Raw genomic sequence first — 24556 nt, forward strand, 5'->3', positions numbered from 1 at the left:
TGGTCTAGAACTTATTATATAGCTAAGCTGGCTTGAACTTAAGGCCTCGGTTTTCCCTTGTGCTGGGATCACAAGTGTGATCTATCCTTCTTGGCACCAAAATATGATTCTTGAAAGAAGAATTTTGGTTTTTTTGTTGGTGGTTTTTGTTTTGTTTTTGAGACAGGGTTTCTCTGTGTAGCCCTGGCTGTCCTGGACTCAATTTGTAGACCAGACTAGCCTGGAACTCATAGAGATCCACCTGCCTCTGCCTCTCTAAGTGCTGGAATTACAGGCTTGTGCCATCCTGACTGGTGAAAGGATTTTGATGCAGTGATAGTGGCATTAGTTATTTTGAGGGACCGGATGTTTTGTTTTGTTTTGTTTTTCTTCTGAGAAAGGGTTTTCTGCAGCCCTGGCTATAGAGGAATTTTAATTCAGAACTTGGCTGCTCTGGGAAGAGATCACATCCAAAGACCTTCTGTGTGATCCAGCTGAAACACAAACACGCCTTTAATCCCTGGAGACACAAGGCAAGCAGATCTCTGAGTTCAAGGCCTGGTATAGAACAAGTTTCAGATAAAGAAAAGCTTAGGTCTACACCTTTAATACCAGCACTCAGGAGACAGAGGCATGCAGATCTCTTCCATCAGTTCAGCTGAGTCAGTGAGTTGAGAGAAAAGGAGACAGAAGATTAAAACAGATTGCTAGAGTTAGTTAGAGGCCAAGCAGAGCAATACAGTGAGAAACAGAAAAGCCAGTTTGAATCAGACAGCTTGGAGAGGTGTCAGAGCCAGAACAGCTGAGTTGAACACGCCAGCCAGAGTTCAGAAAGAAGTAGTAAGCAGTAAGTCTCAGAGGCTGAAAACATTCTAGGCTTAGATTAGATTGTATGGTAGCTAGAAGATTCCAGGTCTAGGCCTAGGTTAGCAGACAGAGGCAGTAAGCTTCTGAAATGACAATCATAGAAACACATAATAGATACCTTAACCCCTGGATATCCTGAAACTTGCTCTGTAGATCAGGCTGGGCTTGTACTCAGAGATCCACCTGTCTCTGCCTCCAGAATGCTGGGATTAAAGTTGTTCACCACTACTGCCAGGCTACATTAGTGGAATTTATTCTCACTTATCCTCTACTCAAGGGTCACTTTCCCCTCAGATCTTACTATAAACATAACTAGTTATTCTAGCAGTGACTTGCATCCATAAGCCAGTGGTTCATTTGACCTCCTCTCAAAAATAAAGATAAATAATAATAATAATAATAGTATTGAGAACTTGTTTTTACAACAAACTTGAGGAAATAGTAAGATTCTTTTCCTGTAATCTTTGTTCTTCTTAAGGTAGCTGGTTTCATGTGACATCAACCTGGTGTCTGTGTTTCCAAGATTGCAGCAGCAGAGAGGGAAATGGGCTCTCAGTCCTCTCCTTAGAACCCTTTGGAGTCACAGTCTGATGCTGCAATGAGTCACAAGCGTTTTCCGTTTTCACAGTAATAATCCAGGGGTTTACCCAATGTCATGAAGCATATGCCGAAGTAATCATGCTGCCTTATAGAGACAGGGTGGTAAACAGAAGACAGAAGCAGGAGAAGCATCTGCAGTCTAGGTACCAGCACGTTCTTGTTGATGGAGTTCCTGGAGCTCAAACCCAGTGTGTGGTGCATGTTCTGAAGGCATTCTACACTGTCCTACAACCCCACCCCTAGGGTCTTTTTTGTTTTATTTATTTATTTTGCTTAAAAAAATAAAAATAAAAAAGGCCCTAGGTCAGACTTCAAGTTGCATTTGAATATACCTTTATTGTAGCATTGGTGACAATGGGCTCTAGTTAAATGGCAGTATTTCTGCAGAGCTGGATTATGGCCCCTCCTGGGATACAGACACTTATCCTATCAAGTTGCTCCTCTCCCGCTGCAGGCAACGGTCCTTGGGGTAAGCACCAAAGGAATGGTTGATGAATGACTGAGGAAAGTCTCTGAACAGAGAGTGTAGTGTCTAAGTACTGACTCTGACTCAGTTTCCTCAGTGGCAAATGGTTTTCTGGGATATACATTTTATTTCCAAGATACATTTTACCTAAATGCTCTTTTCTTTTTCCCTTTTTTTTTTTTTTTTTTCGAGACAGGGTTTCTCTGTGTTTTCTTGGCTGTCCTAGACTTACTTTGTAGACCAGGCTGGCCTTGAACTCACAGAGATCGATCGGCCTGCTTCTGTCTCCCTGAGTGCTGCTGGGAGTGCAGTGTGCCACCATGCCCGGCTACCTGAAGACATGTTTGATCCTTCAAGAGAAGTAATGAATCTCTTTTTCTACAATCACTGAAGGACAGCTACTCAGTGAGTTACATTTGATTGTGCCCACAGTAACAGGGTGGCATGAATGACCCCTACTCCCAGACAACCTTCATGAACTCTGTGACAGGAAAATCTGTTAACCAGATCCCCCTGACCTTGAGGTCTGTGTACAGAACCACTGAGTGTATTGCTCCATTCTAGAAAGAGTTTGGGCATGTTGAATGCTTCTGTCTTCCCTTGTTTACCATTAGGACATTTCCTTTTCCATGGGGGTTTTCTGGGAAGGCCACACAACCACTTCAGAAAACCATCCTGCTGTTGAATGACAGGGATAGTTTCTTACGCTTGCTGGCAGCCAGAGCACCAGTTGTCCGTCCATGAAGAGGGGGTTAGGTGCTCAGTTGGCCAAAGCCAAAGGGAAAGTCCAGGCATCTCTGATGATGCCAAAGCTACAGAACAAGGCCTTGCAGGGAGCTGACAGCCAGGCAGAGTTGCACCCAGGGCTTGCTAGAACTACACAGAGGAAGGAAGCGTTCCCTGTTCCCTATGTCCAGCTGTAGGCTAAGGAATGGGAACTACAAAATACTTCAACATATCCTGCCTGCCCTGCCTTTCCAGGCTGCTCCCAAGATGCACATACTGGGTAATCTAGTACTCTTTGGCATGGCATCATGATAATCCTTCAAAGTGCACTGTGAGGGACCCCAAGTAGAGTAGAGCTATTATGAGTGTGGACCTGTCTCTTAGTTATTTCCCTAGTCCCTTCAACACTTAGTGGTCAGAGGGTTTGGTGAGGTCAAGACCAGCGCAGCCTGTCTCGAAAAAAAAAACAAAAGGATAAAAATTAAAAAGGAGCCAGATTCGGTGGCACAGGCCTGTAGTCCCAGCCCTTGGGAACCAGAGGCAGTCAGAGTGTGAGTTCAAGGCCAGTTTGGTTTACAAAGTGAGTTCAAGACAGCCAAGTCTATATAGAGAAACCCTGTCTCGAAAACAACCAACCAATCACCCAACAACAACAAAAAAGAAAAGGCCAAGTGATGGTACATTCCTTTATTCCCAGAACTTGGGAGGCAGAGGCAGGCAGGTCTCTGTGAGTTCAAGGCCATCCTGGTCTACTTAGAGTTTCAGGCTAGTCAGAGCTTCACAATGAGACCCTACCCCAAAACAAAGAAATACTAAAAAAATAAATAAAAATAAAAACAAGGGGATGGAAAACCCAACAACTCATTAATCACAGTTTGTAAACTGTTGTTCTGGTTGGGTAAACACAGACATGGGATAGGCTGTGGTGGTTTTTGAACTTGTAACGGCGTTTACAGATTATAAATGCTTCCTGCCGGTTGGTCCATCCTGTGCGTTGGCAGCGCTGGTGTCTGTGTGTCATTCTGCACTCCCACACACAGCTATGTGTTTCTGACCTAGGCACTCTGCTGTGTGGACTCCCTCAGTGACCACCATCTGCTAGCAAGTAAAGGCCCAGCTCCTTAGGGAGTCCCACAGCATGGCTCACGTGTGCCTAGAAAGTTTTTTCTCTCGCCACTTCAACGGCCAGCCCATAAATTTGTGGCGCCCTCTCTTGTCTCCAGGCCTTTTGTTCTACATGGTAGCACTCAGTGTGGAAGCCTCGCTGACATCTGGCTGGCTGCCTTTACTTCACACTTGCAAAGATGCTTGGTGGGAGGGTGGTGGCTCTCTGGGTGAGGTATTTGCTGTGCAAGCAGGAGGTCCTGGGTTCAGATGCTCGGCACCCAAAATAAAAGCTGGGAATTGTCAAGTGTGATTGCTACTCTAACGCTGCAGCCTAGATGTGTTATATCGTTACATGTTCTTGCAAAGGGTCTGGATTCAGGTCCCAGGAGCCATAACCGCCTTCAAGTCCGGGTCTAGGGGACCCAGTGTGTGTACATAAACTCATGTAGACATTTAGACATACAAATAAAAATAAATCAATCTTAAGAAACAAATAAGGTGGACATGCATAGAGGAAGACACCTGGTGTCCCTGGCCTCCTCTCACACACACATACACACATATGCACATATACACTCCACACCCGAAAAGACGAAAAGAAAAGAAATGCCTATATGCTCTTCCTACGGCTTCTCTTGGCCCCCTCAGCAGGGCAAAATGGAAGTGCCCTTGGAATCAACTTCCCACCCGGCTTCTTTGCCCTCCTGGTGACCCTTAGGTGTGTTCTACAATGAGTCCCCAAGATGCCTGGTGACCGTAACCTCCTATCACCTCCCCAGTGGCAACTCTGCACTGCTGCTCCCTGGGACCATGGCCAAAGGAGCCACTGCACTCAAATCGTTGTTCCCAGGCCTGCTTCAGGAGTTCTAAACCAACAGCCCCTTTCTCTGCAGCCTGGCCCTTATGCCATTTACCTCTAGAAATAGAGCTTCTCCTTCCGGAAGGTTCTGCAGACATTGCCTTTCCTGTGATCTCATGTCCCACCCACCAAGTTCCACCATCCGTGGCATGGGGGCCTTCCTGCCCTAAGGTCCCGGCCTCCACACAGACCTCTAACTGCAGTTGCATGTGGGCGTATTCAACTTTGCTCTCACTAGAAACTATGACTTACTCATCTTTGTAAACCAAAGCCTCAGCGGGGTGCTTTGTACAGAGTAGAAGCCCAATAAATATTTGACGAATGAATACATGACTCCCCTGACGTCACTGGTTTCCTGCGGAATCCTGATGCTCACAGAAAGGAGGATTCTGAGGCCGTATTCCCGACCCACAATCCTGGGCCGGGGAATTCTTCTCATGCCTAGAGAAGAGGTTAGGAGAGCTTTCCTTCTCCACCCACAGGGCATGCCACTAGGATCTTAGAGAACTAGGACACTCCCCTTTCTTGCAGGGCTGGTCTCCAGGCCAACTTGCCCAGGAATCCAGAGAGTAAATTGCAAGGGTGTAAAAGAAGTTAGACCTGGAGGCTAGTACCAATCCAGGGGGCCCCCGTGTCATGAAAACGTATGGAGATAAGACTTAGACATGTAAGGAAGCCACCAGACCTTAAGAGAGCTGCTATAACTGTGGTTTTTATCACTGGATGGTGGTAAAACCCAGCCCTGGTATCAGCTGAGGGCTGAGTAAATAGCCCTAAGGGGATGCAATTCTGTAAAGGAATCTAAAGCAGTAGATGGAGCAGCAGCCTGGGGTTCGCACATTGGTTTCAGCTGACTATCTGAACTCTTTGCCGAGGGCTTGTTTTAAAATTTGACTGCCAAGAAAGAGCCGATGCCCTCTGCGGACTTCAAGCAGTATGAATGGATGTTGCAGGCCCATCCCTGCAACGTGAGACTTCAAACAAACAAACAAAACCACAGTTCTAGAGCCGGGAGAGGAAAAGTGGGCCTTCCCTACTGGGCAGAAATGGAAATGAACAAACAGCCTGAAGTATATGAAATGGGAAGCTGACAGAGCAAATGACCAGAGTTCAGCCATGCTGGCAGTGGACATGAAGAAAGAACCAGGAAGCAGTGGAGGCAGTAATGATAAGTGCTCTGTGGGGAGGACGGAGTTGGCATTTAAGTGTAGACATGTGATAAGCAAGTGGTACCCACCCGCAGGCATGCACATCAACCCTTTGAGTTCTTGTAGTTATCCCACACTTGAAAAATATAGAGGCTCAGGGGTTAAAGCGCCTGCCCCAGGCCTCGCAGCAAGCGAGGAATGAAGTCAAAATAATTCATAGGCTGTTCAGAACACACGCTAGCTCTCACTGTTAGATTCAGGTCATGTGTCCTAAATTAACAATGGGCACATATATTCTCTCCCTTTGCATTTGTAAGTTCCTGGCCCCTGAGTGAAGCGCAAGGTAGGCACCTCAACTGTGGAGGAAGACGGATCTGCCAGCCAAGTTTAGGGCAGGAGATAGTTCAGCAGTAGAGGGCCTGCTCTCCTTGCTTAGGGCCTTGGTTGGGTTCCTGCCCCAGAGTCAGGCACACAGAATAGAATTTAAAGAGGCTTAACTTTTGGGGAATCTCCAAAAGGAAGAGAGGGAGAAAAGGAGCTGGAGGCAGGGGGAATGAGGTAGAGCAGGGAGGGAAGAGAAAAAGCAGGATAAGGATGCTTTGCACTTCTACACTTGGTTAGGACCAGGAAGACACAAGGGGCAGAGGAGTTGACAGTACTCCCTACTCTCAGTTCTGAAGTCTGAAGCAGAAAGGCTTAGCTCTGTCCTCTTACTGCTATCCTGAGAGCCAAAACAAGAACAACCAAAAAAAAAAAAAAAAAAAAAACCATGCAACAAGATCCCCATCTTGAAAGTAGTCATATTATGTGACCCGCTGTTATTAAAAACGATAAGTGAGACCCTGTCTCAAACAAACATACAAGAAAGATTGGAGCTCAGCTGGCAAAGTGCTCGCCCTGGGTTCAATCCCCAACACTCCATAAACTGGAAATGCCACCCCACGACTACAATCTTAGCACTCTGGGAATAGCGGCAGGAGGATGAAGAATTCAAGTTTGAAGCTAGCTTGGGATACATAAGAAACAAAATAAAACAAAAAAACCCAAGAATGTAAAACTTGTATTCATCCCATTGGATCTGAACCGGATGTGGGCTAACTGCACTGGACTTCCCAGGGTGTTTTGTGTGCCAGGCACTGAGCTGGGTTCTTACCATACTGTCTGTATGGCAGATTCATTCCCAGCAATGTGAATTACACATGGCAATTCCCACCTTACAGAAAGGGATGCTGAGGCTCATTAACTTGAAGGTCCACCAGGAAGATCAGAGCTGCAGTTCAATCCAGTTTGGTACACATGACCATCACCACCACCACCATGACCACCACCACCACCATAATGGGGTCTCGTATAGCTCAGGCCGGCCCCAAGATTGATAGATACCCCTGTGGCTGGATTTGAACTCTGCCTCCCATCTCATCCTAAAACCACTGGAGTTACACATGTGTATGAGTTATAGGGAGGATCAGGTCCAAGTTTGAGCAAGTTCTAGGCCAGCCAGGGCTGTGCAGAGACCTTTCCTCCCCCTCCTCTCCACAAAACATGAGCATTACTAAGGAAAACATGTATAACATGGCATTTGATTTTCTGTTTTAACAGAATCTACATGATGATTCCAGGCCAGTCAGATGTTGATAGTGACCCACATCAGTTTCCATCATAGAATGCCTATCTTTGTAGGATTAAGAAAAAAAAAAGTGTTCATGAGCAGAAATGTACATATCTGAAAAACAGTAGAGAGAGAATAGAGAAATCCCTTGGAACAATTTTATCACCGAAAGTGCCATCTGGCCAAGGCAATCAGGAAACTATCAGAGTTTAGCAGCTGGCAAGCTTTACTTGAGAAACTTACTCATCAGCGCAACTAAGTTGTGGTCAGAAACAAATTAGTGGTAAACTGTCCTTATGACTCATCAAGGCCAACAAAGACTCCTTATGCCCCACCTTCTTTTTTTTTTTTTAAGTTAGTATGTTTTTGAGACATACTACCAGAGAGAGACACACACACTCTCTCTCTGGTAACCCTGAATGGCCCGAAACTCATTATGTAGACCAGGCTGGCCTGGAACTCACAGAGATCCTCTAAGCCTCTGCCTTCAGAGTGCTGGGATTCAAGGTGTGTACCACCACGCCTGGCCTTCTGCTGGCCTTTTAGAAACTGTCCTTATGAATTCAGTGGCCGGCTCTTTGATCACCTCCCCCTGTGGGGGAGCAGCCTTACCAGGCCACAGAGGAAGACAACGAGGCCAGTCCTGATGAGACCTGATAGGCTAGGGTCAGATGGAAAGGGAGGAGGACCTCCCCTAGCAGTGGACTAGAATAGGAGCATGGGAGGAGATGAGGAAGGGAGGATAGGATTGGGAAGGGAAGAGGGAGGGGGCTACAGCTGGGATACAAAGTGAATAAATTGTAATAAATATTTTTAAACTAATTAATTAATTAATAAAAAAAAGAGAAACTGTCCTTGCAAATTTGAGATTGAGTGTTAGCACAGAGGGAGCACCATGATTTGGTTAAAGAGAGTGCAGAGGGCAGCAAGATGGCTCTGTAGGTAAAGGTAATTACAACCTGAGTTTCATCGCCAGACTCCACATGGCAGAAGGCGAAAACTGACTGTCAGAAGTTGTTCTTTGACCTCCGTGGGTAATAATATAGACGAAATAAAAATAAAATTTAAAATAAAATAAAATAAAAAATGAGAAGGCCAGCGTGAGATGACTCAGTGGGTAACAACACCTGCTCCCAAGTCTGAGGACCTAAGGTCATTCCCTAGATTCCTGCTTAGTTTGGAGCCAGCCTGGGCTACAGAGGACCCTGTCTTAAAACAAGGATGTGGGAAACCTGACTCAAGCAAGTAGTCCAGAAAGCCTGGGAGGTTTGGTCTCACTGAGGTACCAAGGCAGGGCTAATAAGCCCGGGTGTCCTTTTTGATTGCTCCAGTTTTTGTGTACTTATTTGCTGTTGGGGATGGTCTTTAGGATGCATATCTAGAATAGGCAAGGTCACCATATTCTTCAGTGTATCTTACCAGTGAACAGCATGACAGAGATACGTCAGACAGATACTCAGCTACTGCGTAAACACGGTAATGCCTGCCAACTAGTTTTCTAAATGGAATGATAGCACTTCCTGGGAAATTTCTACAAATAACTATCTTTCTGCTAGAAGTTCTTTTAGTGTTTAAGAGTCATTCTTTTACCACTAGTTAGCAACCCAGCATGGTGGTTCACACCTTTAATTCCAGCACTCGGGAGGCAAGGCAGGTGGATCTCTGTGAGTTTGAGGCCAGCCTGGTCTACAAAGTGAGTCCAGGACAGCCAGGGCTACACATAAAATCCCTGTCTCAAAAAACAAAAACAAAAGATAGCTTGCTAACGTTAGTTTTTTATATTTTTAATGTTTTAATTTTTTATATTTTATATCTTTTATATTTTTATAAAAAATATTGAGTATAGTCCCAATTACTTTTACCAGCTACAGACTGTTTCCACCTGATCTTGGCTTTGGGTTCATCTTTACCCTCAACCTAATTATTCCAATTTTTAAAAAGATTTATTTATTATGTATACAACACAGTGCATGCCAGAACAGGACACCAGATCTCATTATAGATGGTTATGAGCCACCATGTGGCTGCTGAGAATTGAACTCAGGAGAAGAGCAGTCCATGCTCTTAACTTCTGAGCAATCTCTTTAGCCCTATTCCAATGTCTTAAATTTCCTTTAAAAATTCTGGCTCTAAAGCCGGACAGTGTGGCACACACCTGTAATCCCAGCACTCCAGGAGGCAGAGGCAGGTGGATTTCTGAGTTTGAGGCCAGCCTGGTCTACTAAAGGGAGTCTAGGACAGCCAAGGCTACACTGAGAAACCTGTCAGGGGAAAAATATATATACTTATATGTATATAAGTAATATATATACTTATATGTATATATGTAATATACATACATACACACACACACACACACACACACACACACACACACATATATATATATATATATATATATATATATATATATATATATGGCTCTGGGCTAAAGAAGTGTGCTGAATAGTTTTATGTCAACTTGACACAAGCTAAAGTCATCTGACAGAAGGGAAACTCAGTGAAGAAAATGACTCTGCAACATCAGGTTGGAGGCAACCCCGTAAGGCATTCTTAATTAGTGACTGATGGGGGAGGGCCCAGGTCATTGGAGTTAGTGCCTTCCCTAGGCTGGCGGTCCTGGGTTCTATAAGAGCGTAGGTTGAGGAAGACGTGAAGCAAGCCAGTAAGCAGCACCCCTTACCGTCTCTGCATCAGCTCCTGCCTCTAGGTTCCTGCCCTGTTTGAATTCCTGTCCTGACTTCCTCCAATGGCGAAGAGTGCTATGTAAGCCAAATAAACCCTTTCTTCCACAGCTTGCTTTGTTCATGGAGTCTCATCGCATCAAGACAGGAGCATAGCCTAGTCGTAGAGCTCTTGCCTGGCATTCCCAAGGCCCTAGATTCCCATCTTGGGATACACAAATGCCATGTGCATGTCTACATATGCTAACACTAAAAAATGGCGGCAGACATGCTGAGGGAGGAAGGATGAGTTGGGTGGAAAAAAAACCCTGATACTTTTCAAAGCAGCTAGAGACACAGAAATGTAACCCTGTCTCAAACAAACAAACAAAACAAAACAAAAAACCAAAAACAACAAAAAAGAGTTGGACATCAGACCTGGAACAAGAGTTACCAGATAACTGTGAACCACCGTCTTGAGGAACTGGACCTGGGTCCTCTGCAAGAACAGTAAGTACCCTTAATTGCTAAGCATTCCCTCAAGAACCAAGTTTATGTATATTTTATTACAGAGAGGGGGTGGAGAAAGAGAGAGAGAGGATCCTAAAAGCCTAGTGCAATGACAGGGAATGTTGGGACAGTATTTTCTAGTAAAACATTTTTCTTTTTTTCTTTTATTTTCCCTCCCTCGCTCCCTGCTTTCTTTTCTTTGTTTGTTTTTATGTTTTTGAAACAGTCGTTCTGCATAGCCACATCTGGCTCTAGACATAGGGATCCTTCTGCCTCCGCCTATCTAGAGCTAGGACTACAGGCATATACTACCATACCTGGTCTGTCCCTGTGGTTTTACATCTATGAAACCTGAGCCCTGGTGAGTTAGGTAGTTTAACCAGATTTACAGCCAGGCCATGTGATTCTAGAGTTTCTGCTTGTAATGGCCTTGGGACAGATTTAGATGACTTCCCTGTTTATTAATCAATGATCAAGCCCCACCAAGAAAAGTCACAAGACAAGGCTAAGATTAGAATCCTCTAGAGTGTGGTCCCACCCACTCTTCCCAGCTTCAGGGCTGTTTCCACCTGATCTTGGCAGCTGGTTCACATAATAAGCCCAATTATTATGTTTTTTTACATCTTCTATTTTCTCATACTTAACTGGAAATAAAAAAAAAAAAATATCTGCCCAATCTATAGCAAATGAAGAAATGAGAAAGTACATGGACTTTCTTTCCTCTGCCTCTTCCTTCTTCTGGTTTCTCTGTGTAGACCAGTTTGACCTTGAACTCACAAAGATCTGCATACTTCTTTTGTGACACACGTTTCAGTGTGTCACACGGTGTACTCTTTTGTCCACACGTTTTTACTTGTAAACGTTTATTGCAATGAGTCATTGGTCTGTTTAGAGGCCTCTGGCTTCTGTTACACCATCAATACTGGATCCTCAAGGGAGTCCTCTCAAGACTCCTCTCCTGTTGCTGCCCTGTATCATGGAGATCTTGCTGCTTTGGATCTGCAGGACCAGCCCCTTCACATCCTCCAGCAGATCATAGATGGGGTAGATCAACTCAGAGCTCTGGATCCGGGCCTGGAGGGTAGCTGAGTTGATCATCTCTCCAGCTCTCCTGCCCCTGCACCACCAGGGCAAGCCCTCCCCTAGCTAGCTCACCCAGTGCCACAGTCAGCAAGGGGTAGAGTCAGATCTCCTGCTCTCATGTCCTCAAGGTCAGCTCAACAAATCTTTGCCAGCAGGTCAGCTCTAGGGGAGGTCCTGCCCAGGGGAGGTGTAGGGCCTACTCTCCCAAATGCTGCCAGTGAGGGGCAGGGACAGCTCTCCCATTTTCATGACCTCTGGCCAGCTCTTCCATCTGCTGCAGGCGGTAAGGGGTGAAGGAGGAGAGGGCATTTCTCCCACACCCACACCATCCCAAGGCAGAGGGGCAGGGCCAGCTCTCTTGAGTATGGTGGCCGGCTCAGTACAGTGCTTCGGGCAGCAGTCCGGAACAGGGACATATGCTTGGGCTTTGGTGGTAATACAGGCCTGGGACATCAACACAGACCTCACCTGCTGTAGGACCATGGACCCAGACATGGCCCCAGACATGACCCCCTGCAGCAGCCTGGGCCTGATGTCCCATAGCCTCAGGTAGAAGCACAGGCCACTTAGATCAGCACATCTCCCTGAGGCAGGATGGCCTTCAGATAACCGCATGGTCTCCTGTGGCAGCCCAGACCACAGACATCTGCTTGGCCTTTGGTGGTAACTTAGTCCAGAGACATCAGCATGGACCCCAGATACAGGAAGACCATGGACATAGACATGGCCCTTGGCGGCAGCCCAGGCCAGGACCACACCATGCCTGCTCCTCACTGCTATTGAGTCTCCAGTTTCACCTTTCTCCACAGTGTACAAAACCCTCGGCTTTGCTTTTGCTTCCATCTTTCCACTTGCACTCCATCTTTCCCATCTCTCCATCACACATTTGTCCCTCGTAGTGGCGCCCTTGGCAGGTGCTTGGGTACCTTTCTTTGGGCCGCCTTCTTCTCTTTTATTCTTTCTCTTCCTTAAATAACATTAAAATTTAAAAAACCTTTTTACTGATTCGTTGTGAGTTTCACATCATGCACCCCTGTTCCGCTCATCGCCCCATCCCCTCATATCTGCTCTTCACCCTTGCAACCTCTGCCCTAAAATAAAACACACACACACACACACAAGCAAACAAACAACACAAGAAAGCACAAAAGGCATCTCGTTGTGGGAACTGTAACATTCCACAGCGTGTCCCACAGTATATCCCGCTGGCCACCATCTTCACGTGCAAATGTTCACTGCGATGAGTCGTTAGTCTGGCTTAGCATCTCTGGCTTCTGTGACACCATTAATATTGGGACTCACTGGGACTCCTCCCGGTCACCCCGTTGCTGCCCTGTGTCATGGAGATCCCGAAGCTCTGAATCAACAGGACCCGCCCCTTCACACATCCCAACCGTTCACAAATAATGTAAGTACTAGGGTGAGCCAACTCAGCCTTGGATCTGGGCCTGGACGGCAGCCATGCCGGTCGGCATGCTGTCCTGCCTTATTTGTACCACCAGGGCAAGCTGTCCAGCGCGGCTCTGGCCAGGCCACCCAGTGGCACCATCCGTTGGAGGCAGGGTCCCACTCCCGTGCTCTCAGAGCTGGCTCACTGGCACCCACGCCTCCAGAGCCAGCTCTACTGTGCTGCCTGGTCAAAGCACAGGGCCCACTCTCCCAAGTGCTACAGTAGGTAAGGCGCTGGGGGGCTGGGCCAGTTCTTTCGCTCCCACACACTCAGGGCTGCCTCACTCTTGTTTTGCCATCAGGGCCGGCCCCATTGTGTTGCCCAGGAGAGGTGCAGGGCCTGTTCCCCGCCCCCCACCCCTGTACTACCACCAGTGAGGGGGCAGGACCGGATCTTTTGGCTACTGTAGGTGGTGAGGAGGAGAGGAAGGAATCACCCCCACACCCACACCACCTCACACCAGACTAGTGGCGGGGACTAATAGCTGGCTCACCCACACCCCCTTGACCAGAGCCAGCCCTGTTCTGCTGCGCTGCTCTTACGGCCCCAGAGGCAGCTCTCCTGACTGCCTCAGTGGTGAGGGGTGACAGGGTAGGGGGTATCCCCCTCCCCTCAGGCAACCTCATGGCAGAGCTAACCCTCCTATGTTTTCACTCTTGGGCCTGGCTCGCCTGTGACCAAGTGATCAGGGTCATCTCTGCTGTGCGGTCTAGGAGAGGGGCAGGGCCTGCTCTCCTGAGTGCTCCAGCCTAGGGGGGGGGGGGGGCAGGGATAGTTCTCTCAAGCTCGTGACCAGCTGGGGAAGGGGTCATCACTTCTGTGCCTCTGCCACCTCATGGTGGAGTTAGCTCTCCGGCACTCATACCCTCGGGGACCGGCTCCCCCATACTCCCTTCACAAGGGCCAGCTCCACCGTGCTGGACATCCATGTGGTTTCCAGCAGCTGCCCAGACCAGGGGGACCCCAGGTTCTCTGTGGTAACAGGAGTCAAGGACGTTGACACCAACCATGCCACTGCATAGCCATAGACTCAGGCATGGCCCTCTGGGGCAGCTCAGGCTGGAACCTCACCATGACCCTGCAGGTAGGGTTGGCCACTCAGAACAGGCTGCTCCTCTCCACCCTCTGGTCTCCAGTTCCATCTTTCTTCATAATGTCCAAGCTGCTCCACTTCTATTTCTCTCCCATCTGACCGCCACATGCTTGCACACTATGGGCAGAGTCTGGCTGCGGGCTGGCCACGCAGCTGGCAGGCCCCTGGGTAACATCCTCCATCTGTGTTGTGTGGCACGGCAGCAAGGGGGTGTCATGACCCACCTGGGTCATGTTCTGAAGGGCAGGTCTATGGGTGGCATGGTGGTCTGTAGGTCTCTGTCTGTCTTCCATCTCCCTGACTGCACTGCCTGGATTTGATTTGATTTTTATGAGTCCTAGGCATAAACACCTTTGACCACCAAGCCAGGCATCAAGCCAGGGTGAACAAAGAAATGTCACCTGCTCTGCCCCTGACTGATACAGAACACCACCAACCACCAAGGTGTCTCTGTCCATTGCCAGGGAGTTCTTTATTATTCTTAAATAATTTATTTTATTTTATGTATGTGAGTGTTTTGCCTGCATGTGTATATATGTACCACATGCTTGGCTGGTATCCAGGGAGGTCAGAATATGTTATCTAACCCCTTGGAATTACAGATCGCTGTGAGCTGCCATGTGGGTACTGGGAATTAAACCCGGGTCTTCTGGAAGGGCAGCAGGTACTCTTAATCACTGAGCTATCTTTCTTAATAAATTACAAATTATAGGTAGATAGATAGATAGATAGATAGATAGATAGATAGATAGATAGATACATAGATACATAGATGGAGATAAAGCATGTTAGCATACTCCTTTAATACCAGCACTTGAAAGTCAGAGGTAGTCAGATCCCTGTGAGATTGAGGCTAGCCTGGTCTACAGAGTAAGTACCAGGCTTGCCAGCCAGGACTACATAACTGAGACACTGTCTTAAAACATGTACACTTAGCACTTTTCTCTTCTCGGATAAGTAGTGAAGTACCGTTGTATTTGCCTATCCTTGCTTTTCTTCAGTGACAGTAGGAATTGAGGGTGTAACCAGCTTCTGTACATACATCTGATGTTGTCTCAGTCTTTCAAAAGGCTGTTGCTATCCAGACTTGTGAATTGGTTAAAGTTTAATTGGTTTTCCTCCTGCTGGCCATGTTTCTGGCTGTCAGCTTCAAACGGGGCATCAAGCATGATGGCTTATGCTCGGCTTTCTTTTCTTTTTTGGTTTTTCAAGACAGGCTGCTGTTTTGGACTCTCTTTGCAGACCAAGCTGGCCTTAAACATACAGAGATCCCCCTGCCTCTGCTTCCCTGAGCGCTGGCATTAAAGGTGTGCACCACCATGCCTGGCTCTGGTTATACTCTGTAAATGTACTTTGAAAAGCATCTTTCCAGGGATGGGGGTGAGAGAGATGGCTCAGGGGTTGAGAGCACTGGCTGCTCTTCCAGAGGACCTGGGTTCAATTCCCAGCATTCATGTGCCATCTCACAACTGTCTGTAACTCTAAGATCTGACACCCTCACAGAGACATACGTCAGGCTAAACACCAATGCACATATAATAAAAATAAATATATTATTTAAGATAATTAAATAAATAGACATCTTTCTAGCCCAGCATGGTAGCATGGGCCTTGAGTCCCAACACTCAGGAAGGCAGAGGCAGGTGGATCTCTGTGAGTTTGAGGCCAGCCTGGTCTACAAAGCAGCCAAGTCCAGAACAGCAGCCAAGGCTAACACAGAGAAACCCTGTCTCGAAAAACCAACCAAACAAACAAACAAAAAGAAAATAAAATCATCTTTAGTCCTAAGTTATGATATATACAAATCAATTAATCACAAACACCTAGTATATTATTCTGTTTAAGAAAAGGAACAGAAGGTAATCGTTTCTGTTAAGCTCAGGTTGTCTGGATCTGGAGCTGTGTCTATTTTCAAGGTCGTATTAGAAATCCTTTGAGAAGTTCATGGTTTTCATGGTTCATTCATGATCATAATCATGCCACTCATTTTCATTTGAAAAAGTGGCTCAATTTTCAAAGTTTTAAAATATAATATATACACATATACATTATGCATTCTATGTTATATATTTATTATAGATTATATGTGTATTTGTGTGCTGGAGATTGAGCCCAGGGCCTTAGTGCCTGGTTGGTTAGCATTCTACCACTGAGTATATCTCCAGCTTCCAGAAATTAATTAGTTAATTTGTCCGTTTATTTAGGTGGTATCGATGATGGAACCCAGAATCTCATGAGGGTAAAGCAAGTATTCTACCACTGAGCTACACTTCATTCTCAGACAAATTTGTTTTGATTCAAGGTCTCATTATGTTGCCCAGGCTGGCCTTGAACTCGCTATATAGCTCAGGCTAGCCTCAAAATTTTGGCAATCCTCTTGTTTTAGCCTCCTAAGTGCTGGGATTACAGTCGTGTGACACAACTTTCATTCACCCAGATGAACTAGATATTAGAATGACGGATTAGCTCCCAAATTCTTTGATTTGTTTTTTTCTTTTAAATCTTTTCTCCGTTTCTGTTTGTGTTTGAAGCAAAATCTTTCTACCCTATCTAAACCAAACTGGCTTAGAACTCACTGTGGAGCCCATGTCAATATTAAATTCACCATATCTTGCTTCAATCTCTAGGTAGCGAGTTACTGCTTTACAGTACCATGCCCAGCTTTTTGAATTTTGTAATAGCTGTACCAGAAGAGCTGGAAATGTGTATCTGACACACTGCTCTTGCCCATCTTCAACCTCAGCTTCAGACCACACATACGGTCGTCACAGTGTTGGTCAAACTGTCAAAATTCCCATATTGCTCTCTTGGTGGAAGCAGAATCAGAAAATGATGTGAAGCACTGTGTGGTGAAATTATGTTTTTATGTCTAAAATGTCAGAGATGGTAAAATGGTCACCGAACACGCACAACATCCTGGGTTTGATACCCAGCACTACATTACTAGCGACTAGTGGCAAGCACCGGAATGTAATTTTTTAAAAAAAAGAAAGAAAGACAGGGTGGAGAGATGGCTCAGCATGCCACTCTCCTACTGGACCAGAGTCCCGTTCTCAGCACTCATGTCCATCAGTTCACAACCTCCTGTAACTCCAGCTCCAGGGACCAACACCTTCTTCTGGCCTCCTTGGGCACCTCTACCCACATACACATACCTGCAAACACATAAACAGAATTAAAACTAAGCTGCTTTTTTTTTTTAAAGGAGAGCAAATGAGCATATTAATAATAGCTCGTCCGCGTATGATTCCTGCGAGGTTCTTCAGCCGGCATGCAGCAGCTGTTTCTCAGTGCCGGCCACTGTTGTTGTTGTTATTATTTGGCTCTCCTGAGGTTTCCATTCCTCATTTATAAAATCAGACATCTGGGGAAGATAAGCTAAAAAGCAGTAGGCCTGGGTCTTCCCTTTGGGCCAGATAATAATGTGTGGCTAGCATCAGTGCCGTCACAGGAGAAGGGAGTGCCTCATGGAAGCACGGTCCTGCTGAGCTCCTCCAGACTACCCCAGAGTCATGTGCTAGAACTCCTTGTGCTGCATCTTTTTTTTTCTTTTTTTTTGGGGGGGGTGGATGGTAGCGATAATGAATTTCATTGTCTCTTGACTAAATTTAGGCTCGCCTTGTGTCCTGCTTAGCCTTGGTTGTCTTCACACAGTCTAGAGTCACTGGAGAGGAAAGCCTTGACTGAGAATCACAGAGATTAGGTTAGCCTTGTGCATGTCTGTGGGCACTTGTCTTACCAATTGACGCAGGGGGACACAGCCTACTTCAGGCGGTACCATTCCCTGGGCAGGTGATCTTAGGCTATAAAAGGAAGGTAGCTGGGCGTGAGCCTGAGAAAGCCAGGCATCAAGCTGACAAGCAGTGTTCCTCTATGGCTTCTGCTGTGCTCCCTTGGCCATGAATTTCTTGATCTGAGGCAATAATGCTACATAGGATCGCAAAAGCCCTGCCTTCAGGTCCCTGCCCTGACTTTTCTTGGTAATGGACAGCGACCTGGAAGTGTGAGTCAAATAAACCTATTCTTCCCTTCAGTTGCTTCTGGTTGGGTGTTTCTCACAGCGACAGGGGGAAACTAGAACACCATGGAAACATACCTCCAGACATGTCTGTGAGGGTGTTTCCAGAAGGTTTACCTGAGCAGGAAGGTCATACTCTTAATGGGGGTTACTCATCCTGCAGGCTGGGGACCTGGACAGAATAAAAAAAGAGAAAGAGCACCGGCACTCATCTCCCTTTGCTTCTCAGCTTCAGAGACAACGCAACAAACCACCTCCTTTTCCCGCCACCATGCACATCCTCCATGATGGGCCGGCTGCCTCCTGGAGGTGTGATCCGAAATAAACCTTCCTCCTTCAAGTTGCTTCTTGACAGCTATTTTCTCACAGCAGTGAGAGAAGTAAATTACACACAGGGTCTCACTGTTTTTCTGGCTGACCTGGGACTTGCTATGTAGCCCAGGATGACCTCAAACTTGTCATTTTCCTGTTACCTGGGACTATAATTATATATAGCGATGCTACACCAAGCTGGCGTTAGCTCTGGCAGACTGTGACTGGCTGCTTCTTACATTTTCCAGGAATCTGATGAGCCAGTAATTGAACACAGTAATTATGAAAATAAAATTACATAAACTTCAATTAGATAATTACATTTAAAATGAAGTGGAAAATACTTAATTGTTTTCACCCCCCATTATTTCTACCACAGTCGTCTGCTTTTATGGGACTGATTATCCATTGTATTCGAGTGGTGGAAATAGTGTGGAATGGTGTGCCAAGGTGTGGGTGAGACTCCTAAAATTGGCCATGGTGGGAGCCGAGAAAGAAACTCACCACAGAAACCCACGAACCCTACAAAACCCAAGCTGCTGGTTAAATGTTCACCGTCATACCACCAGCTAAGATGGCATGTTCCATCCCCACGGGTCTCTTGAAGAAAGCTTCTCTTTGCTCTTCAACAGAAAAATGCACAACTGTCATCCTATTGCACTTTAGCCCATGCAACTGGCCCTCCAAGTAGCAGGCTAGTAGACACAGCCCTCTTCTCTATTTCCTTAACCAAAATAAAAAATGAATAACACTGAGTGCTTGGCAAGCAGCCAAGGACCTCTCAGGTTCAATTCTTCATCTTCTGCTTGCAAGAGTTAATTACAGTGAGGGGCATGTGAAGCAAGAGGTCTTTGTGTTCAGAGTGAAATAATGGCTTAGTCACCCTTGAGACTACGGAGGCCCTGGACTTCAGCTCAGCGCAGCGAGCACAAATCCCAACCTGATAGCATGTGACTTTCTTTTTCAAATGAATCAGACTTTATGAATAGACAACCCGTTTCCCTCCCCTCACCCTCTAGCCCAGTCATGCCAGCTAGCGCATTTTCTGCTTTTCTAGTAGAGTTGACTCACCGCTACTTTCAGGAGACTGTTGGTTTGCTCGCTTCTGACAGGAAGCCGGGATCTCTGCTGTGCACACTTGCTGATGGTAGAGCACACTTTTGCCTCTGTTTTTGTTTAGAGAAAAAAGAAACCCACTCCTGAAACAGAGAACTGAGCCCTGGCTTAGAGAAGGAGGCTTTTCTCCCTAGGTTTCTGGGACAATGGCAGTGAGCCAAGCAAGCCAAAGTCTCAAGTGCTTTTTCATAGACACAAGTTACTCAGTCAGGGCATTGAACTGCTCACCAGACCACCACAGTTACTTAGGGCCTGAAGAATCCATGCCTAGCTGGATTCGGGGACACACATATCTGTCGTACTAGTTCTTGGAGTGAGCAGGCAGGAGCAACTCCAGCTTGAGGCTGGCTTGGGTTACAGGTCCAGATCCTGTGTTAAACCAAAAGCTGGGATTGGCAGCTGCACCGGAGTCTGAGGCAGGATGGGTGAAAGTTCAAGCCCTGTGTCTTAGCTGTGAAGAGACACCGTGACCATGACAACTCTTTTTTACACCCCGATCTTAACCTCCTCCCTTGTCTCATCCCAGTCCTACCCTTCTTCCCTCTTCTCCCATCCCCCTCCCCTAGCCAGCAAAAGGGAGCGCCCTCCACCCCTACCAATTGTTCCCAGACTAAAAAGTCTCATCAGGAACTGCTGCATCCTCTTCCTTTGTGGCCTGGCAAGACTGCCCTGCCAGAGGGGAAGGGATTGAGGAGCAGCCAGCAGAGTCCATGTCAGAGATAGCTCCTACTCCCCTTACTAGGGAACCCACATGGAGACTGAATTGTCTATTGGCTACATCTAAGCAGGGGACCTAGGTCTACCTCATGCATGGTCTAAGTTAGTGCATCAGTCTCCAGAGGCTCCCCTGGGCCCAGATTCATTGGCTCTGTTGCTCTTCTTGTAGAGCTCCTGTCCTCTCTAGGTCCTTCTATTCCCCCACTCTTTCATAAGACTTTCTGTACCCTGCCTGAAGTTTGGCTAGCTGTGAGCCTCAGCACCTGTCTTGATCCCATGGTGGGTAAAGTCTTTCAGAGGACTCTGTGTTGTTATACAAGAATGAAAATCTGAACCATTCTATTTTACCAATGAAGACTCAGGAGCCAGGTGCTGGGGTGAAAACCTACTAGCTCAGAGATACAGAGAAAGCACCCAGCTGACCTTCCTTCTCAGCTCAGGTCTGGATGGAAAAAAACCTGAAAGGCTTACTACCTCAATTTACAGCCCAAGAGGGAAATGCCAAAAACCCCAATGCTTGCTAGCTCAAAGCCCAGATCCAAGGAGCTGAGGAGCTGAAGCAGAAGCTAAAGCCAGAGCTTAAGCTAAAAGCTCTTTTCTTCTTCTCCATGCTGTCTTAAATACTCCTCTTACTCTTCAAAGTCCCTCCTATTCTTTAATCCCGGTCAGCTGGTGTCTTGCTCTACCTCTTGACCTTGGATTAACAGTATGAAATTCTGTGTACAGAAAATTCTTGGATTAAAGGTGTGTGCTAGGACTAAGTGAACCACGCCCTAATCACCTGTTTACAATAAACAGAAAATTCTAAGATTAAAGGAGTAACAGGACTCAATCACGCTAATGAAACAAGGTTTTGTAGTTCATAATTTGGGGCTTCATAAGGCGATTGAATACCCTGCAGCATCTATGGTAGGCTCCTGGCTCTCTTCAGCGGCCTCCGGTGTCTATTCTATTTGTGCTTCTGAATGAGAATGAAGCATCCTCCCTAGGGTGCTTCTTGTTACTTAGCTGCTTTAGGTCTGCAGATTGTAGTGTGGTTATCCTGTGTCATATGGCTAATATCCACTTATAAGGGAGTCTATACCATGCTTCTCTTTCTGGGTCTGGGTAACCTTACTCAGGATGATTTTTTTTCCCCAGATCTATCCATTTGCCTGCAAATTTCATGATGTCCTTGTCCACAGTTTCTTCTTCTTCTCCTTCTCCTTCTCATTCTTCTTCTTATTATTATTATTACTATTATTGTTATTGTTTTTTCCAGACAGGGTTGCTATATGTAACAGCCCTGGCTGTCCTGGACTGTCTTTGTAGACCAGGCTGGCCTCAAACTCACAGAGATCTGCCTGCCTCTGGGAGCAAAGGCATGCCCAACCATGCCCAGCTTGTACCACTGTTTCTTTAACCATTCTTCAGTTGAGGGACATCTGAGTTGTTTCCAGTTTCTGGCTATTATGAATAAAGCCACTGTGAACATAGTTGAGCAAGTGTCCTTGTTGTATGGTGGAGCATCTTTTGGGTATATGCCCAGGAGTGGTATAGTTCGGTCTTGAAGCAGAGCTGTTCCCAATTTTCTTGGAAAGTGCCAGACTGATTTCCAAAGAGGTTGTACAAGTTTACATTCCCACCAGCAGTGGAGGAGGGTTCCCCTTTCTCCACATCCTCTCCAGCATGTGTTGTCACTTGAGTTTTTTATCTTAGCCATTCTGATGGGTATAAAATAGAATCTCATTTTTGATTGTTTGGTTGGTTTTTGTTTTTGTTTTTGTTTTTGTTTTTGTTTTTATTTCCCTGATGACTAAGGACTAAGAACATTGAGCATTTCTTTACGTGCTTCTCAGGCTCTTGAATTCTATTGGGAATTCTCTGGTTAGCTCTGTACCCCTTTTTTTAAATAAAGATTTATTTATCATTTACATAACATTCTGCCTGCACACCAGATCTTACTATAGATGGTTCTGAGCCACCATGTGGTTGCTGGGAATTGAACTCAGGACCTTCAGAAGAACAGGGAGTGTTCTTAAACCTCTGAGCCATCTCTCCAGCCCCCTGTACCCCATTTTTATAAAGGAAAACATTTAGTTTTGGCTGGTTTACAGTTCAGAGATTTAGTCCACTATTCTTATGGCAGGAGGCATGTAGGCAAACATGGTGCTGGAGAAGGATCTCAGAGTTCTATATGTGAATCCATAAGCAACAGGAAGAGAGAATCACACTGGGCCTGGTTTGAGCATATGAGACCTCAAAAATTCACCCCCCAGTGACACAGCTCCAACAAAGCCACACCTACTCCAAAAAGGCCACAGTTCCTAATAGAGCCACTCTCTATGGGCCTATGGGGTGAATTACATTCAAACCACCAGTCTGACTGGGCTACAGAGCAAGACATGCTTCAAAGTGGTAACAACAACAAAACAACAATAACGGAAATAATAATGTTTCATCATGACATTTTCACACATGTATATGATGTGTTTTGATCATATTCACCCCATCACCCTCTCTTGACCCTCCCCACTCTCATACCTCCTTTAAGTTACTGTGGATGTAAAAACACAGTAAAAACTCATCAAAGAGTCCTCTCTACTGATCTTCCCTCAATGCCCACATTTTATATCACTATAATTTGATGATTAAAGCCAGGAAGTAAACATAGATACAAGTTTATTAGGTAAACCATAAACTTTATTTGAATTTCATCAGTTTCTGCTATTGTCTGTGATGTCACACTGGCTCGTTCCCTGAATCTAGTTGATGCCTTAGCCTGTTCATTGACTTCTCGACCATGACATTGTTTTATAGAAGTCTCACAGTTGGGGTGTCTAATCCTTATCTTTAGCTGAAATTCACCTTTTGGCAGCAGTACCCTCCAAGCAAGTGAGGTTGAGTTTGAGGACATCATCAATGAGTGTGATAGTTTGAATGAAAATGGCCCTCATAGGCTCATATGTTTGACTACTGGGTCCCCAGGTGGTAGAACTGTTTGGGAAGGTTTCAGAGGTGTGGCCTTATCTGAGAAGGCGTGTCAGCGGAGAAGGGCTTTGAGATTTCAAAAGACTGATGCCATTCCCAGTGTGTGTGTCTCTGCCTTGTGGATGTGGATCAAGATGTGAGCTCTGTCTGAGCTGCTTCTCCAGGAGCCGGTTGTCATGGCTTTGCTCAGCCATCATAGATGCTAACTCTCTGGAACTATGAGCTCAACCAAACACTTTCTTCTAGAAGTTTTCTTGGTCATGGTGTCCTATCACAGAAATAGAAGAGTGTCTAAGATAATAAGTTAGATGTCAATAGCTTGGTGGTTTGAATGAGAATGGCTTCCACAGGCTCACATATTTGAATCTTTGGTCCACGGTTGATGGAATTATTTAGGAAGCACCAGGAGATAGGTCCTTGATGGAGGAGGCAGGTCACTGAGAGCAGGTTTTGAAAAGGTTTCAAATATCCATGCTACTCCATGTTAGCTCTCTGCTTCCTATTTGCGGGTCTGCATGTAAACTCTAAGCTACTGCTCCATCACCATGTCTGTCTGCCTACTGCCGTGCCTCCTACCGTGATGGTAATGGTTGCTAAACCTCTGGACTCATGAGCCCCAAATTAAACTAAAGACCTTCTTTTCTCAAGTTGCCTTCATAATAATGTTTTGTCATGACAATAGAAAAGTAACTAAGACACTTATTAATGATCATATTTTAATTGATTACTCAGTCCATATTTCTTTTTTGTTTGTTTATTTGTTTTTGAGACAGGGTTTCTCTGTGTACCCTTGGCCATCCTGGACTTGCTGTGTAGACCAGGCTGGCCTCAAACTCACAGCAATCTGCCTCCCTCTGTGTAATCACCAAATGCTAGGATTACAGGCATGTGCCATGACAGGCCACTAGTACATATTTCTTATTATTAATAAGATTAGAATGAAAAAAATATCTTTTGGCATGAGCAAACCTCTATATGATATACTAGATTTATGCCTGCCCTAGGAAGTATTTTATACTTATTAGTCAGCTTTCAATGTCCATTGTTGTGGGTTATTAATATTTATTATTGATTTATCTTTTACTAAACTAGCTGTATAACCAAATCACCACACAGAGACTAGGATTTATTTAATTAATCTAGAGCACAATGCTGGGCAATAGTTACTCCATTCTAAACCTCCAAGCCTGCATAGTTTCCTCCCATTCAGATTTCCCACATTATATTTGTTTTTAATCATATCTTAGGTCTGGTTCATCTCTC

The 24556-nt window shown here is 45.7% G+C and overlaps 1 long non-coding RNA gene across 2 annotated transcripts; it reads right to left on the minus strand.

The window, feature by feature from the left end:
• Positions 1 to 16359: 16359 nt before the first annotated feature.
• Positions 16360 to 19741, minus strand: LOC132652806 (uncharacterized). Of its 2 annotated transcripts, none has more exons than XR_009590364.1 (3): positions 19562 to 19741; positions 18296 to 18350; positions 16360 to 17315 (listed from the first exon to the last, which is right to left on the minus strand). It is a non-coding gene; the product is annotated as an uncharacterized LOC132652806 (long non-coding RNA). The 2 variants fall into 2 exon arrangements; XR_009590365.1 differs by having other exon boundaries at positions 18257 to 18350.
• Positions 19742 to 24556: the final 4815 nt, after the last annotated feature.

The sequence above is a fragment of the Meriones unguiculatus genome, chromosome 3 (genome assembly GCF_030254825.1).
Source record: "Meriones unguiculatus strain TT.TT164.6M chromosome 3, Bangor_MerUng_6.1, whole genome shotgun sequence".
In the NCBI taxonomy this organism is placed as follows: domain Eukaryota; kingdom Metazoa; phylum Chordata; class Mammalia; order Rodentia; family Muridae; genus Meriones; species Meriones unguiculatus.